The sequence below is a fragment of the Cupressus sempervirens genome, chromosome 2 (assembly GCF_028749045.1).
Source record: "Cupressus sempervirens isolate cs-2001-9-10 chromosome 2, ASM2874904v1, whole genome shotgun sequence".
Lineage (NCBI taxonomy): Eukaryota > Viridiplantae > Streptophyta > Pinopsida > Cupressales > Cupressaceae > Cupressus > Cupressus sempervirens.
Genome location: NC_143119.1, coordinates 610,335,582 through 610,349,497, shown reverse-complemented (window position 1 = coordinate 610,349,497; position 13,916 = coordinate 610,335,582).

Sequence of the window (13,916 nt, the reverse complement as noted above, 5' to 3'; positions counted from 1 at the left end):
TAACTGAGTCAAAACAACAGAAATACTTGACTCACCTCCTAAGGTGTAAATGATGAAATCCTTATCAAGATTTGGATTGATGAGAGTAGGGGCTAAAAATTTGGTTGCTTTGATTTCTTAAAAACTTGCTTTCCCTTCCTTGGTCCATGAGAAGACCATGTTCTTTTTAAGTATGGCTATAAGAGGTTTTACCATGGTAGCTAAATTAGGAATAAATCTTCTCACAAAACTTATTCTAACAAGAAAACTTTGCAGACCTTTCTTGTGACTAGGAAGGGAAAGGGCAAGTATTCCCTTTGTTCTTTCTAGATCAATGGTAAGACCATCTTTAGATACAATGTGCCCCAATAATTTCCCTTGATTAGTGGAAAATACATACTTGCTTGGGTTCAAATATTCTCCATTCTCTCTACATCTTATAAACACTTCTCTAAGATGATCAAAATGCTTTGCTACATCTTTTGAATGTACTGTGATATCATCAAGGTAGACCAACACAAACCTTTCAATCATGTTTTTGAAGGACATCTCCATTTCCTTTTAAAATGTGGCACCTACATTTTTTAGTCAAAAAGACATTTTCTTATAGGCAGAGGTGCCCCATTTGGTAGTGAAAGCAATCTTATATTTGTCAACCTCTTTGACTAACACCTGATTATAACCCAAGAATCCATCAAAGAAAGAGAATCTCTCTAAACAACTAACTTTGGACAATATTTGTTCCATGGAAGGAAGGGGATGATGATCCTTAAGGGAGGCTTGCTTAAGATCCCTAAAATATACACATGGTCTAATTTCTCCATTCTTTTTCCTAACAAGGACAAGGTTTTCCACCAAAGAGGAGTGTTTAATAGGGAAAATCATATTGGCCTCAATTAATTTGGATAGCTCATTTCTCATTAGTGGCTCAATTTTGGGGTTTACTGGTCTCTACTTTTTCCTAGCAGGCTTGACATTATGAACTAGATCTATAGTATGTTGAAATAGACTAGGGTCAAAACTCTTTAAATCATCACATGTCCAAGAAAATACATCATTAAATTCTTGACATAGATGAACAAAACTCTCTTGCTCAATTTTAGTACATACCTTCCCTATGTTTAGTGTCCTTCCATTAGTAACTACAATTGCCATATGATCTCCTTTGGTTGCAACAAGATTCATGCTTCTATCCCTTGCTTGGTCATTAGGATTGAAGACACTCTCTAAGGTAATGAGACCCTTAGGAAACTTATTGGAGCTAAGGTTGATGATTTTATGACCATATTGGTCATGCAATCTCAACTGATTTCTATTTGAGAACTCTTCTTCATTCAGCAAAAAGCTCACAATTTGTGCATTAGATTCAAAGACCTTCCAATTGATATTTTTATCAGGGACAAAAAGTTTGACCACCATTTTAATCTTCTGCTTCTTCTTATCTTTGAGGCTCCTTGGAACATCACATGAGGGATGCTCTAAATATTAAATGCATTGAAGCTCACAATTTGTGCATTAGATTCAAAGACCTTCCAATTGATATTTTTATCAGGGACAAAAAGTTTGACCACCATTTTAATCTTCTGCTTTTTCTTATCTTTGAGGCTCCTTGGAACATCACAAGAGGGATGCTCTAAATATTAAATGCATTGAAACCTTCAAGAAAATCCCATACTCTATTTTTATAAAACTTGAGCAAATAATTCTTAGTAACATTTTGATTCCTCACCTGATTAACCACCAGCTCACTATTTCCATATACACTTAATTCTAGAATTCCTCTTTTTTGAGCAAGTAAGAGACCTTGAATTAATGCCTCACACTTAGCCATAATATTGGTACAACTGAATTAAAGCTTAAATGAGAAGTAGTACCTTTCTAGTGCAGGAGAGACCAACATCACACTAGCACCTGATCCATTTTTATTTCTTGATCCATCAAAATACATACTCCATATCCCACTTGTGTCTTCTTTGAATTTCCTTAAGCTGGAAACAAGAGCATCCTTTTCTAATATACATTTTTTTCCAAGGCCCATCTCCTAGGTTTTTTATATAGAATCAAACTAATATGCATTAGCCCATTCATCTAAGAGGAAATTAAGTATCTTGGATAAAGAAGTGGTAGGCTCATTTTCTGTTGCATTTTCATCTATTTCTAGGATGGTGCAATTCATATTGATGAGATTAAGAGTGTAGGGATCAATATGATGGAGGGCTAATAGTTATGCTCTAATTGAAGCTTTGGTTCCATATCTAGTTCTAGAAAACATATATGACCAATTAGAGGATATGTAACCACCTATTTGGGTAGTAAAATCTCTTAAAAGACAAATGACAAAGTGTGGTTTAACCTCAACAATCGATATATCTTGAACTATGATACAACCAGGGCATGCATGTAAGGCCATTTCAAAATTTCTATGGATTTCCAAAGTCTTAAGAGTACTACCATCTAACTACAATACATCCTTAACAATGGGTTCATATTTCACTTCTAAAATATCAACAACAAATTTGGGCATTACTAAAATACTAGCCCCTGAATCAATCATGCAGTTGTGGACTGGCTTATCTCCTATAACTATAGAAACATAAAATGTAGAAGATCTAACCTTTTTATTGGTTTCTACCTCCTTTGATGGTGTTGGCTCTTGATTTAATAGTGTTTCAACAACCAAGTATATAGGGTAAGATTGCATCTATGGGTAGCTATCTCCAATAATGGACACAATTCACTAAGAAACTGGGCCAACTATAAGGCTATACTCCTTCTTCACTTCAGGCTCTATAAAACGTAGGCAGGTGAACCTCTTAGGATCCAATTATGTGACTAGTGCAATGAGCATAATCAGAATCCATAATAATAGATAAAACCCCTAATTCTTCTATACTTAACCAAGAAATCACAAACATGAAATAGCTAAGAACATAACTCATGAAAATGGCAAGCTAGGTGCAGGTTAAATTTTGAATAGCTTTCAAAATAAAAGGGAAAATTGATTTAATATGTTGATAACAACAAGACCCAGGTATGAGAAACAAAACCTAATGATCCTATCTCTGATCAGTGCCTTATCTATTGGGCAATAAAATGAATTACAACCATACATCTTCTAGAAATTTGTGACATATTTCTACATCAAGATCCTTGATCTATCTTTCACCTTATGAATAGACATCTGCATCAAAATGAATTTCATACTTAGACTATCCTTTCATGAAATCTGAAAACCCTATGATAAATATCAAGCTATTACATGGCTCTTTGATCCACAAGCAAGATATTTCAACCACATGCACTTCTAAACGAAATGCAACCTAGTTTATGCTCTTTGCTCACAAACTAGAAGAAATTACAGATCCACAAATAGGATACATGATTCAAATTGAATTTAAATCCCCTTGCTATTCTTTATTTGTTTTCCTTGAAACCAAATACATGAAAGATGTATAGAAACTAACTCACAAATCACCTAACAAATCTGAACTATCTGCATAAAACTTAAATGCTGCTCAATACAAGAAGAAAATGCTAGGTGTCTGGCTTTCACAGCCTAAGCAAAGCTCCTAGAACTAAGAATTGAAAACCAACCAACAACCTTTTTTAGAGGGAACGAAAGAATATATATGAAGAGGGAAATTCTTGGATTAAGTTTGCAATTGACAAGTGTCCCTTCAAAATTCTCCCTCCAGAAGCTTAAAAGAATTTCTCTACCTTCTCTCCTCAACTGCCAGAATCAAATTCTTGATCAATTTGTTTTCAGAGGCATCAAATATCTCAGAAAATTCATGATGAAAGAACATAACTAATTCTGATATTAAAAGGCACTCAAGGTAAAAAGTGAAAATCAACGAAATGGCCTCAAGAATACAAGAAAACTAATTAGAATCAATTTTCTTCACTTTTACATTTCACCAAGCCTTTATATCTGCGTCATGACCAATTCTAATGATTAGTTTCAAATTTTGGTCATTCTGCTGAGAATATCCTAGAAATCACAAATTGGCTTACAGACTGAACAGGTGAGCACCTGTGCAAAAACTAACCTCATAAATAGAAAATTTAGCTCGTTCTAGTTTTGATGGTATATTGGAGTGCCCATTTCACCTCTCGAAAGCTCCCTGAATCTCAGTTTGAAAATCGTCCCCCTCTGTTGAAAACTCAGTATGCAACTTTAACTTTTAAATTTTCAAAAATTTAAAATTTTTCTAAAGTTAGAACTTTAGATTATACTCCTTTTGAAATTAAAATTCATTGACGTGCATTTAAAATGATTTAAAAAAATCATTTTTTAACAAATCTTTCTTTATTTCTGTCCACACCCTTCAAATTTACGGTCAAACTAGGTTTGACCGACCCTTTTGCCACATGGTAGCCTTTGATTGACCCGCCAAGCTGCCACATCATCACTAAGACAACACCTGCCTCATCATCACCATGTCATGCTGGGTAGGCTGTTGCCACGTGTCAGATTTTTGCATGCCCACATTAGTTGTCTAGTGAGCATTTCTGTGTTGTGGGCATGCGCCCACCATTAGATGAAGACACTTGTTACAATCCAAGCGCAATCCTCCACATTAGCATACGTGCATCCTTATTCAAAATTAACCTAGGTCGGATCCAACTATCTTCACGGGCCCCACACACATGACCCTTGCCTTTTCAAAAGGTGGTATCTTTGAGACAAGTTTGTATCGTGTGAATGTGTATTTAAACATATAAGAAAAGTATCACCCACTCAATGTGGGACTAATGTTTTAACCTGTTTGCTCTTGTGCCACGAATTCGCCTAACAAGCTAGATATCTTTTGGTTTTATTGTAACCCTCTTAGCATGAATGGCAAACAAATTAGTATCTTCAAACAAACCCACTATATAAGCCTCTACAACTTTTGCATGGATTCTCCATGCTGGTACCTTCCTACAATTTGCATGAACCACCTTCCCTGTTTTTCATTCTACAGGTCTTGGATGTGGAGCTGCTATGTTTTAATTGCCTGCAACTTCTTCCTTTAGTGGCGCCTTCTCTTAATCATGACACCTCCTCTTCCTTGTGGACTGGCAACTTCATTGCTCTACCTACGGCTTATGGTATGATATTTTATTCAATTGTATTTTACCTTGTTAGCAGGCTGCGGCATTCTCCATGTCTATTGCCTTCAACGTTGATGGTTGTTTTTTCTTTGTTAAAACTTTGCAACTCTCCCTTTCTCTTGTTGTTTTCTCTTTAGTAATGATTCTAAAATTTGTTGTACTCTTATGAAGAGACACTCTTTGAATTGCACATCTAGATAGGTTCGGTTTCATTGGCCAACTTGAGGCAAGTAAACTCTTTCCTTACTGGTATCATGATATTTTAACCATGGAGTAGAGAAGATTCAAGCTTTTATAGAGGCAACCTTGTCCCGAATTTTATATCAAATTCCTTTGCATAAGGATCTTGATCATAATCATTATGATAAATAGTCTATAAGATATCCATTTCCTTTATGTATTTCTTGAGGAATTCTGAAATCTCTCAACCCAAAACTTGCACATATCAATCTCAAACATATTCTTGGCAATCTAATGAATTTAGTTGGGCCCCAAAGCGGGTCCAACTAATTTTTTTTTCATTTTCAAACAACTGAATCCTCGAACTAGCCCACTTACCTTTCAATATTCACTAGAATTAATTTCAAGTATTAATTTATCATTAAAATCTCACTCTTATCATTTTCTACAAACTATCAAATTGGTGTTAGGAGGTTCTTTGACTGGCTTTGATAACTCACCCAAACACCTGATTGGGCTCTGGAATTTGACTCACTGATTCTCTCTTCTGCATACTCTAAACCTATCAAATCTTGTCTCATGAAAAAATTGGAGTCAAAAGATATTCACTGTTAAGTTGACCTCTTAGAATTGCCTGCAAACAAACATGTTAGAAATCAATAAACTGGGTTTGGAATCAGCTTCAAAAATTGGGTAAATTGACACTCGAGAAGATGAAAACTTGGACATTGGTTCACTGTCATGAGGAGAATATAAAATTGTTATTTGGGCTCATGATGAATAACTTGGTGCAAATGGCGAGCTGTCAAAGTAGGCTACTTGGATTTCGTAGATTGGAAACAATGATAGAAAACATTTTTTGCAAATGGAATTGACTTGGGAAAGTGTGCAAATGGATTTGTCAAGACTTAAAACTTGGTACCCTTAAAGTATTTTTGGAGGAAAACATAGTGGTACAATCCATTTGATCTCACCTATCATAGATTTCAAGATATAACATCTCAAACAGGGGTACCAAACAATCTGCAAATGCTGAAACCAATAAAAAGATAGAAATTGCATTTGGAATTGCATTTGAAAATTGATCAAACAGATTTGTCATAAGCTCAAACTTGAAACATAACAAGTATATGACATATATAAAACAAATCAAAAGGAATTTTAGCATTTTGGTCAATAGGTCAAAAGTTATTACAGGTCAAACAGGGCTTCCTAGAATTCAGAACTAATTGCATCAGCATGACAACATTAAAAGACCAACTTTGAGGGATTTGAAACCTAGTCAAACAAACTTGAAATGGCTCAAAATCTGAAACATAAGTTCTTAGGTATGGACACTAAACACTCCCAAAGTGGAAAATCATGAAACATTTTTGGGTGTGAGATATTTAGATGCAAACAAGGCCTCCTATCGCTATTTGACACTTAGGCAAAACATGCAGAATTGATAATTGCTCAAAACGAGATTTCACAGAATGGCTCAAAATGGCAATTTAACTTCATGGAACAAGTGGGCATACTGAATGAAAGGTGCTAGAAGCATTAAACACCTCTTAGGCCTCAGACTGATAGCCGAGTACACATGCATTTAAAAACTTTTTATATGGCTCAAAATCTCAATGGTACTCAAAATTGACCATGCAATTTTTAGTCCCAATAGATGGTTGTACCAAACTCAAACTATTCTCTATGCTAGGTGGATGATCTTTGAGTTCAATGCTTTACAACTCCTATTGTGCTAGCTTCTTTTTTTATGGTATAGTGGCAACAACATCCCACATAGAAATGTTCACATTGGTCTTCCTCATTTGATTTACCACACAAAAAGATGCATTAGATGTCTTGGTAGAAGCCCTAGATGTAAAAGATTAAGATTGAACTTGAGGGTTATTCACATCTTCTCTACTTGCATTTTTCCTTTGCTGCTAAGGGGCATTAGTAGGTTGATTATCATTTTGTTGTTGGGCAACTGCTTGTACATGCGACACTATACTTAATGTTGAAGCCTAATTAGGAGGAGGAGTAACCTCTTCCACAACTCTTCTCTTACTCCTGGTATTGTAAGCACAAGAATCATGTTTTTCATTACAATTCTCTTCCACCATACAATTCATGAAAGAACAACCATCCTACTTAAAAGTATCAATAGTTTGAATAACATTGTGTTGTTGGGAAATAGCTCACTTTGGTATAGTGAAAGAAAAGTAAGATTTTGCCTTTTGACACATGCAATATCCATAGGAGTAGTTAAAAGAAGGGAAGAAATCTTGATCTTGGGAAAGATTGTTCTAATGGACTAAAGCCCTATTTAGGTTGGTGTTTGAAGACCGGGGGTGGTTGATAGGTCTATTCTGATTGCGAGGGTGGTCGATAGGTCTATTCTAATTTTAGGGGACATGACTCTAGTTTGGGGGTCTACCATGAATGGGACCTTGACTCTAGAGTTGGAGAGGCCTATTATTTTGAGCTTGCTACCTCTTCATAGTTACGAACTCATTTCCCATCTTTTGTACTACTACACTATTATCCTCTATCTTCTTTTCTTGATCCAACATCCTCCTATTTACATTCTGCATTAGTGTTTGCATCATGACCTCAATCCTATCAAATCCATTAGAGGATGTGGAGGGTATTGGGACCACATCAAGAGGTTGACTTGCAGGGTAAGTATGCATAGGGGCTATAGTAGGCTAATGATTGTGCATGTCAGGGAAGAAAGGCATTGGGGGCCTTGGAGCTAACTTTCCTCCTTGTATCAAAATATTTTCCATCCTTATGGAAACCTCATAAGCATTTGGTAGAGTGTCCCCTCCCATAGATTGTAGAGTGGTAGAAATATCACTATTGAAGGGTCTGAGATAATACAAAAATTCATTACCACGAGAAGGCTTCACTATAGTAGATATTATGTCCCATGTCTTCTGAAAACTATAATTGAAAGCAATCATACATTCATGGGGTGCCCTCATGATAGTTGTCAACTATTCTAAAAGTGATAGATGATCACTTTTGTCCTCAAAATTCTTATATAGGGCTTCCCCTAACCCATCCCAATCATCAATAGAGTTATGAGGAAAACCTCTGTACCATTGTAGCACTTTCCCTTTCAAGAATGAGGCCAACAACCTAACAACAACATCATCCTTGGTGATGCTATGAATATTGCACATATTAGACACCTCTTGAATATGCCCAATAGGGGAGATGGAGGTTTTACTAGTAAACCTAGGTATACTTTTAAGAGCTGATACTGGTATGTCATGCCTTTGGGCTAATAGAAGTAGGCTTCCACTATTAAAGGTGGTAAAGGCATGAGCTCTAGCCATGTAAGAAAGTTATCTATTGATATGAGTAGATGGTATTCTAGGTTGTGATCTAACAATAGGAGAAGTGGAGATGGATCTTGCAATGGTATGTGTTACTGTCACACTCCTAACTAGTGATAGAGATACCCTATCCTTTCTTCTTGGATCAGAAAAAGAAATCTCTTGATATTGGAAATTACCTCTAGAAGATTCCCTTGTTTGTGTCTTGGGCATGAGTCATAGCAACTTTGGTTTAAAACTAGATCGTGCTTGAAGCTAGTAGTCACCAAGTACCTTTGAATGAATGAGCCTCTTAAAGGCTTTATACTAAAGGCGGTAATATCTCCTTAGCATGAACATGGAATATTTCTTCAATGCTAGTGAACTTTTAAATATTTTAAAATGAGGTCCCATAGAGCATGCCAAAAATTGTTGTCACAAAAGCTTGCACCCTTGTCCAAAGTTTTACCTAAGGACAACCTTGTGAAACATGAAAATAACCTACAAGCTATGGAACTTGAACTATGAGGTTGGGTCTCTGGAGAAGGTTTATTTCCTTTACTATTAGGATCCACTTAAACTATTCTTGAAGAGAAAAGGGAGAAGAAATACATGAAAGTAACTACCTAATCTATTTTAAGGAGGTGATGCACCAAAATAGGGTGTTTAAACCAATCTCTACCCATACATGCACAATACCATTATCATGACAATCCAAAGATATACAGATTCAAAATTGCTTTAATATATTAGCTATATATAGACTAAACAACCAAATGAGTGACACAAGATAAAAAGGCTTCACTTCTTATCATTCATAGGTCAAAAGAGATACATAAATGTAGTTTATAGATATTCATAGTACATCAAAGAGAGGTAGACAAAGCTTGCACAATACATCAGTGGTTGAAGGGGATAAGACAGGGTGTCATATAATTCAAAGGCAAAGAGGGAATTTATAGTAGCATACCGCGGCAATACTAGAGAGACAGAGAAGGTCTAACCTTAAGAAAGAGTACTTTTATAGTGTAATCATAACTTAGATAGCTTCTACCCTAAGATAAAATTAAACTACTACATTCAAATTTATAGAGAATAATTACTATAAAAACTAGAAAATATTTGATCACAATGCAAATCCAAATGTGATAAAATCACTTATCCACCAAACAATCTCTAAGAGGACAACAATGGTGGCCATTAAGTTCTAACTAAATAGATAGATCAATAGGCGATGATGGAGTGCTCCTTTTCATTTATTAGACCTAGGGAATAATGAAAGTGGTTGTAGGAGATCAAAAAGATTGGATCCATCATCAAGGATCTGCTTTTGCTACCATAAGTGTGCCAAATTAGTTGTGTTATTCGGTCAACTAGAGTCAACCATCAAGCCTTGCCACATGGACCAAACATCTCTTACCATCCTACCACTCTATCAGCATTCAACCTTATACCTTATGTTTGACCACCTGTGATCATAGCTTCACTACCAATTTTCTTCAATAATAGTTCCTGCTTAAGAAACTATGACCGATTGGTTATTAGTGCTTTGTAGCCCACCCTTAACATCTTTCCTTAACCACTATGACCTTAAAAAGACTGAGATCTTGACTACATCGACACCATCACCACCTTGAACTATGGTTCACTTTTTTACCTTGTGACCAAGCGAAACAAAGGAAATTGTTTGATCGTAACTCTAACCTTAGCTTCCTCTTAACCTATTGTGACCATGCATTGGCCATAGATTTGAAAGATCTAATGGTGTGAAATGTCTCCTTGAAACACTGAAGACTTGTCCTTTCCACACTGTCATGACTTAAACCACAATATGCTAGTATAACCTTGTGACCAAGTGAAAACAATACAATCACACCTTAGCCACCTTGACCTGAGTTAAGCCAACTAACTCTACTATGATGCAAACAAAAATAGTTGCTCCTTCACCACCTTGACCTAAGTTAGCCATTAACAGACTGTGACTATGCAAATCACATTGTCATGACTTGAAAATGTTCTAAGGCATAACATGAAATAAGGATATAGCTAATGTTACTTTATTTCATACAAACCCTAGGTGATCATTGAATAGATTATCATTTAAATTTTATTTTTTGGCAGGAGGGCATTTTGGTTAAAAATGGAATGGTGAGTTTCCCTAAGGTGTCTTGGGCTGATTTAGTGTAGAGGTTGAGAGTGACTCCCTCTTAGTCCTAATACTCTGTAGTTTCTATCTCCCTAAGCTTATATCTTCAAGAGGACTATCTTAGTCAATTTTCTCTTTTACAATTGGCTTGAAGATGGAAATTGAGTTTAATAATAAATGGCATGTAGTATTCCCAACATGTTGCTGGAAGGACATGGTATCGTTGGGCACATATTACCATATTATGAGTTGGTATGAAGATATTGCATGATTTTTTCCATTAATGAAATTATTTGCAACCTTGTGGAGAGATGATATCTTGTTTGGTTGGGTTAAGTAACCCTAGTTCCCAGTGATAGTTGAGCTTTTGTACTTAAGAGAGACTATATGCTCCTACACTTGGTGGTTAGTAGTGCTGAATTTCCTTTGGAGTGTGAAACTTTGTTGGTAGACCTTCATCCTCTATGTTCAAAGGGTTAGTTTATGTGGATTCAAGGATGCTCTTGTGTGGCATGATAGTATTCTTGGGAATTTTGAATGGTTATTCCCTATGATTCCAACTCTAGTTGGAAGTGCATAGTGTTTTGACCTTGTTTTGTGGTCACATGGGAGGTGCATGCTTGTTGGGAACCTATTGATGAGGTAGAAGTGGACTTTTCCTTACCTTGTAGTGTTGAGTTTATGACTAGATGTGATTTTATAGTGAATAGGAAGTTCCTTGTTGGAGGACCTTGTGTTAGTGTGACACCTTTTCTCTTATGCTTAACCTATTTGGGGATTGGAAAGATAGTTTGTGGATATTGGAGTGATTCGGATTTTACTTGTGGAGAATTCAATGAGTCATTCCTATTATTTGGTTTTGATTTTTGCACTTGGTGTGTTTGCTCTCTATTCTTGGAATTGTGGGCTTCGAGGAGTAAGCCTAGTCTTTGTGCCTCTCCCATTTGATTTCTATAAGTCATCATGATGGATGCAACCCTGTTGATCTTTCTTTGTAGAGTGATCATGATTGGGACCATGAGTGGTCTACACCCTTGAGGTTATTAGATTCATGTTATTGCATCAGTTGCTTTGATTATTCTTATGGATGATTTATGAGATTATGATGTGTTCAATGGTTTCACTGAGGTTTGTGCTAGTGGTTACTAGGATAGAAGTGGTATCATGAGTTTTTTTTGTGATTATTGTAAGATGCGTGCAAAGATTGTACTATGTATAATAATCTTGCTACATTGGACTAGGTTCCTATAGTAGTGGTTAGTCATGTATTTGACCATGTTCATTTATGTGTTTTAAGTACCTTTTTCGATGTTGTTTAAAAAATCATTATTTGATGTTTAAATAATTAGAAATGAATTGTCCATGTTGGATTCTTTTGTTATGTGCTACAAAAATTTACCTTGTTCATTTTGATAATTTATGCAAAATGAGATGTTTAAATAAATGATTTTAATGTGATTAAATAAATGGTTATTTACTTCATTCTTACTTTGTGATGCTTTATGCAAAAGTGAGTGATGTAAATGGATTATTTTAGTATAATTAAATAAATGGTTAAATTAGGTGATTTAATGCATTTATTGCTTTGACAATAATATTGTATGCAATTGCACTTGATCATGTTGTTTAGTGTGCAGGACTTATGTCCCTGGCAGTAGCACATGGAGTTAGTGATTTAGTTATTCATATTTAACCAATGTTGTCCCTGTATGATTATTGTATTCTATTTAATTGTTTAAATTAAACCTTATAGAAATTTAATAACTTCAGACTCATTTGTATTATGTGATTAGACTCATGAGCATGTCTGTGCATTTAGAGGTTCACCTTTGTCACGAAAGTTATTAAGGAAATTCTTTGATTTTGGTCTAACGTAATTTTGGGCTTTATTTAATTTAATTTTAATTTCTATTAGCTTTGCCATAGATTAATTCCAATTACTTGGAATAGCCTATTTTTGTTTGGGTTGATTCGTGGTTTAACTACATTACCTGGTTACTTAACCTAATCAATTATTCACTCCAGAATTGAATAAGTATTTAGACATGAATTTAATTATGGACTTCTCACTTATGAATTAAAAAGTTTGAGAGTAAAACCCAAAATCTTTTTCATGAGCAATGACTATTCTATTCATTCTAGGAGTTATGGATATGGGATTGTCACTAGATTAGTCTTGTTGGATCTAGCTTGGGGAGACCTTGATTTGCAATGACTTTTGGTAGATATTTATTTTATTTGGGTATTTTTGATTTTTATCCCTTTTGGCCATGAAGTAGGGCTTGGCCATTTTAATTTTTGGTAGTTGTTTGTAGGAGGCTAAGAACTAGAGTTCCCCTCCATTTCTAAGTGCTATCTCTACCTGGTTGGGTGAGTATGAACATTTCCCTATTTTCTAGGATGGGGGTTTGGGGTATTGCACCATTATGCTAACTATTTTTACATTCAAACTCCAAACCCATATTTTATTGAATATTTGTGGCTTTTGTGCCCTAAGAGAAAATGATTTTTAATTTCAAAGTTTTTGAGTTTTGAGGTTTTTACCTTGATTTATGTGCCACCCAGTTTTCTTGAGTTTTCTCAGTATGATGTTGGTTAGGAATTAGATTATCTATAGGATGTTATTTTGACCATTTTTGAACTTTTATGTTTCTTTGGGATGTTTTTTTTAACCATACTCCCAACTTTGTGTTCCATTGAGTGATCTTGTACATAGTGTTTTTGTTCTGATCAAACTCTTGTTGCTATTTTTATGGATGCTAGGATTTGTATAGAATCCATACTCCCAAATTGAGGTAGGTTGAGTGAGTTCATGGCATGTAGCTTGGTTGCATCATTGGTATTTGTGTAGAATCCATACTTTGAGATTGAGGTAGGTTGAGTGAGTTCATGATGTAGGGTTTTGTTATCTTTTTTTGATTCATGTAGAATCTTTCCTCTTGAGCTTGAGTACAATTGAGTGTTATTTTTCTTGTGTTCTCATCTAGTCCTTGTGTTATGATATTTGTGATAGTGTTGCACTACACACAAGCACATGCACGTGCATTTTTTGGGTGAGTTGAGAGGCCCAATCTCCTATTTGTATTTTAGTTGAGTTATGATTATTTGGGGTTGGGTTGGGAATATGCATCCCTATGGGAACTCATCATTGGATGAGTGTGGGTAGGGTAGGGTAGCACCACATGGAGGGTACTTTTTATCTTGCAGCC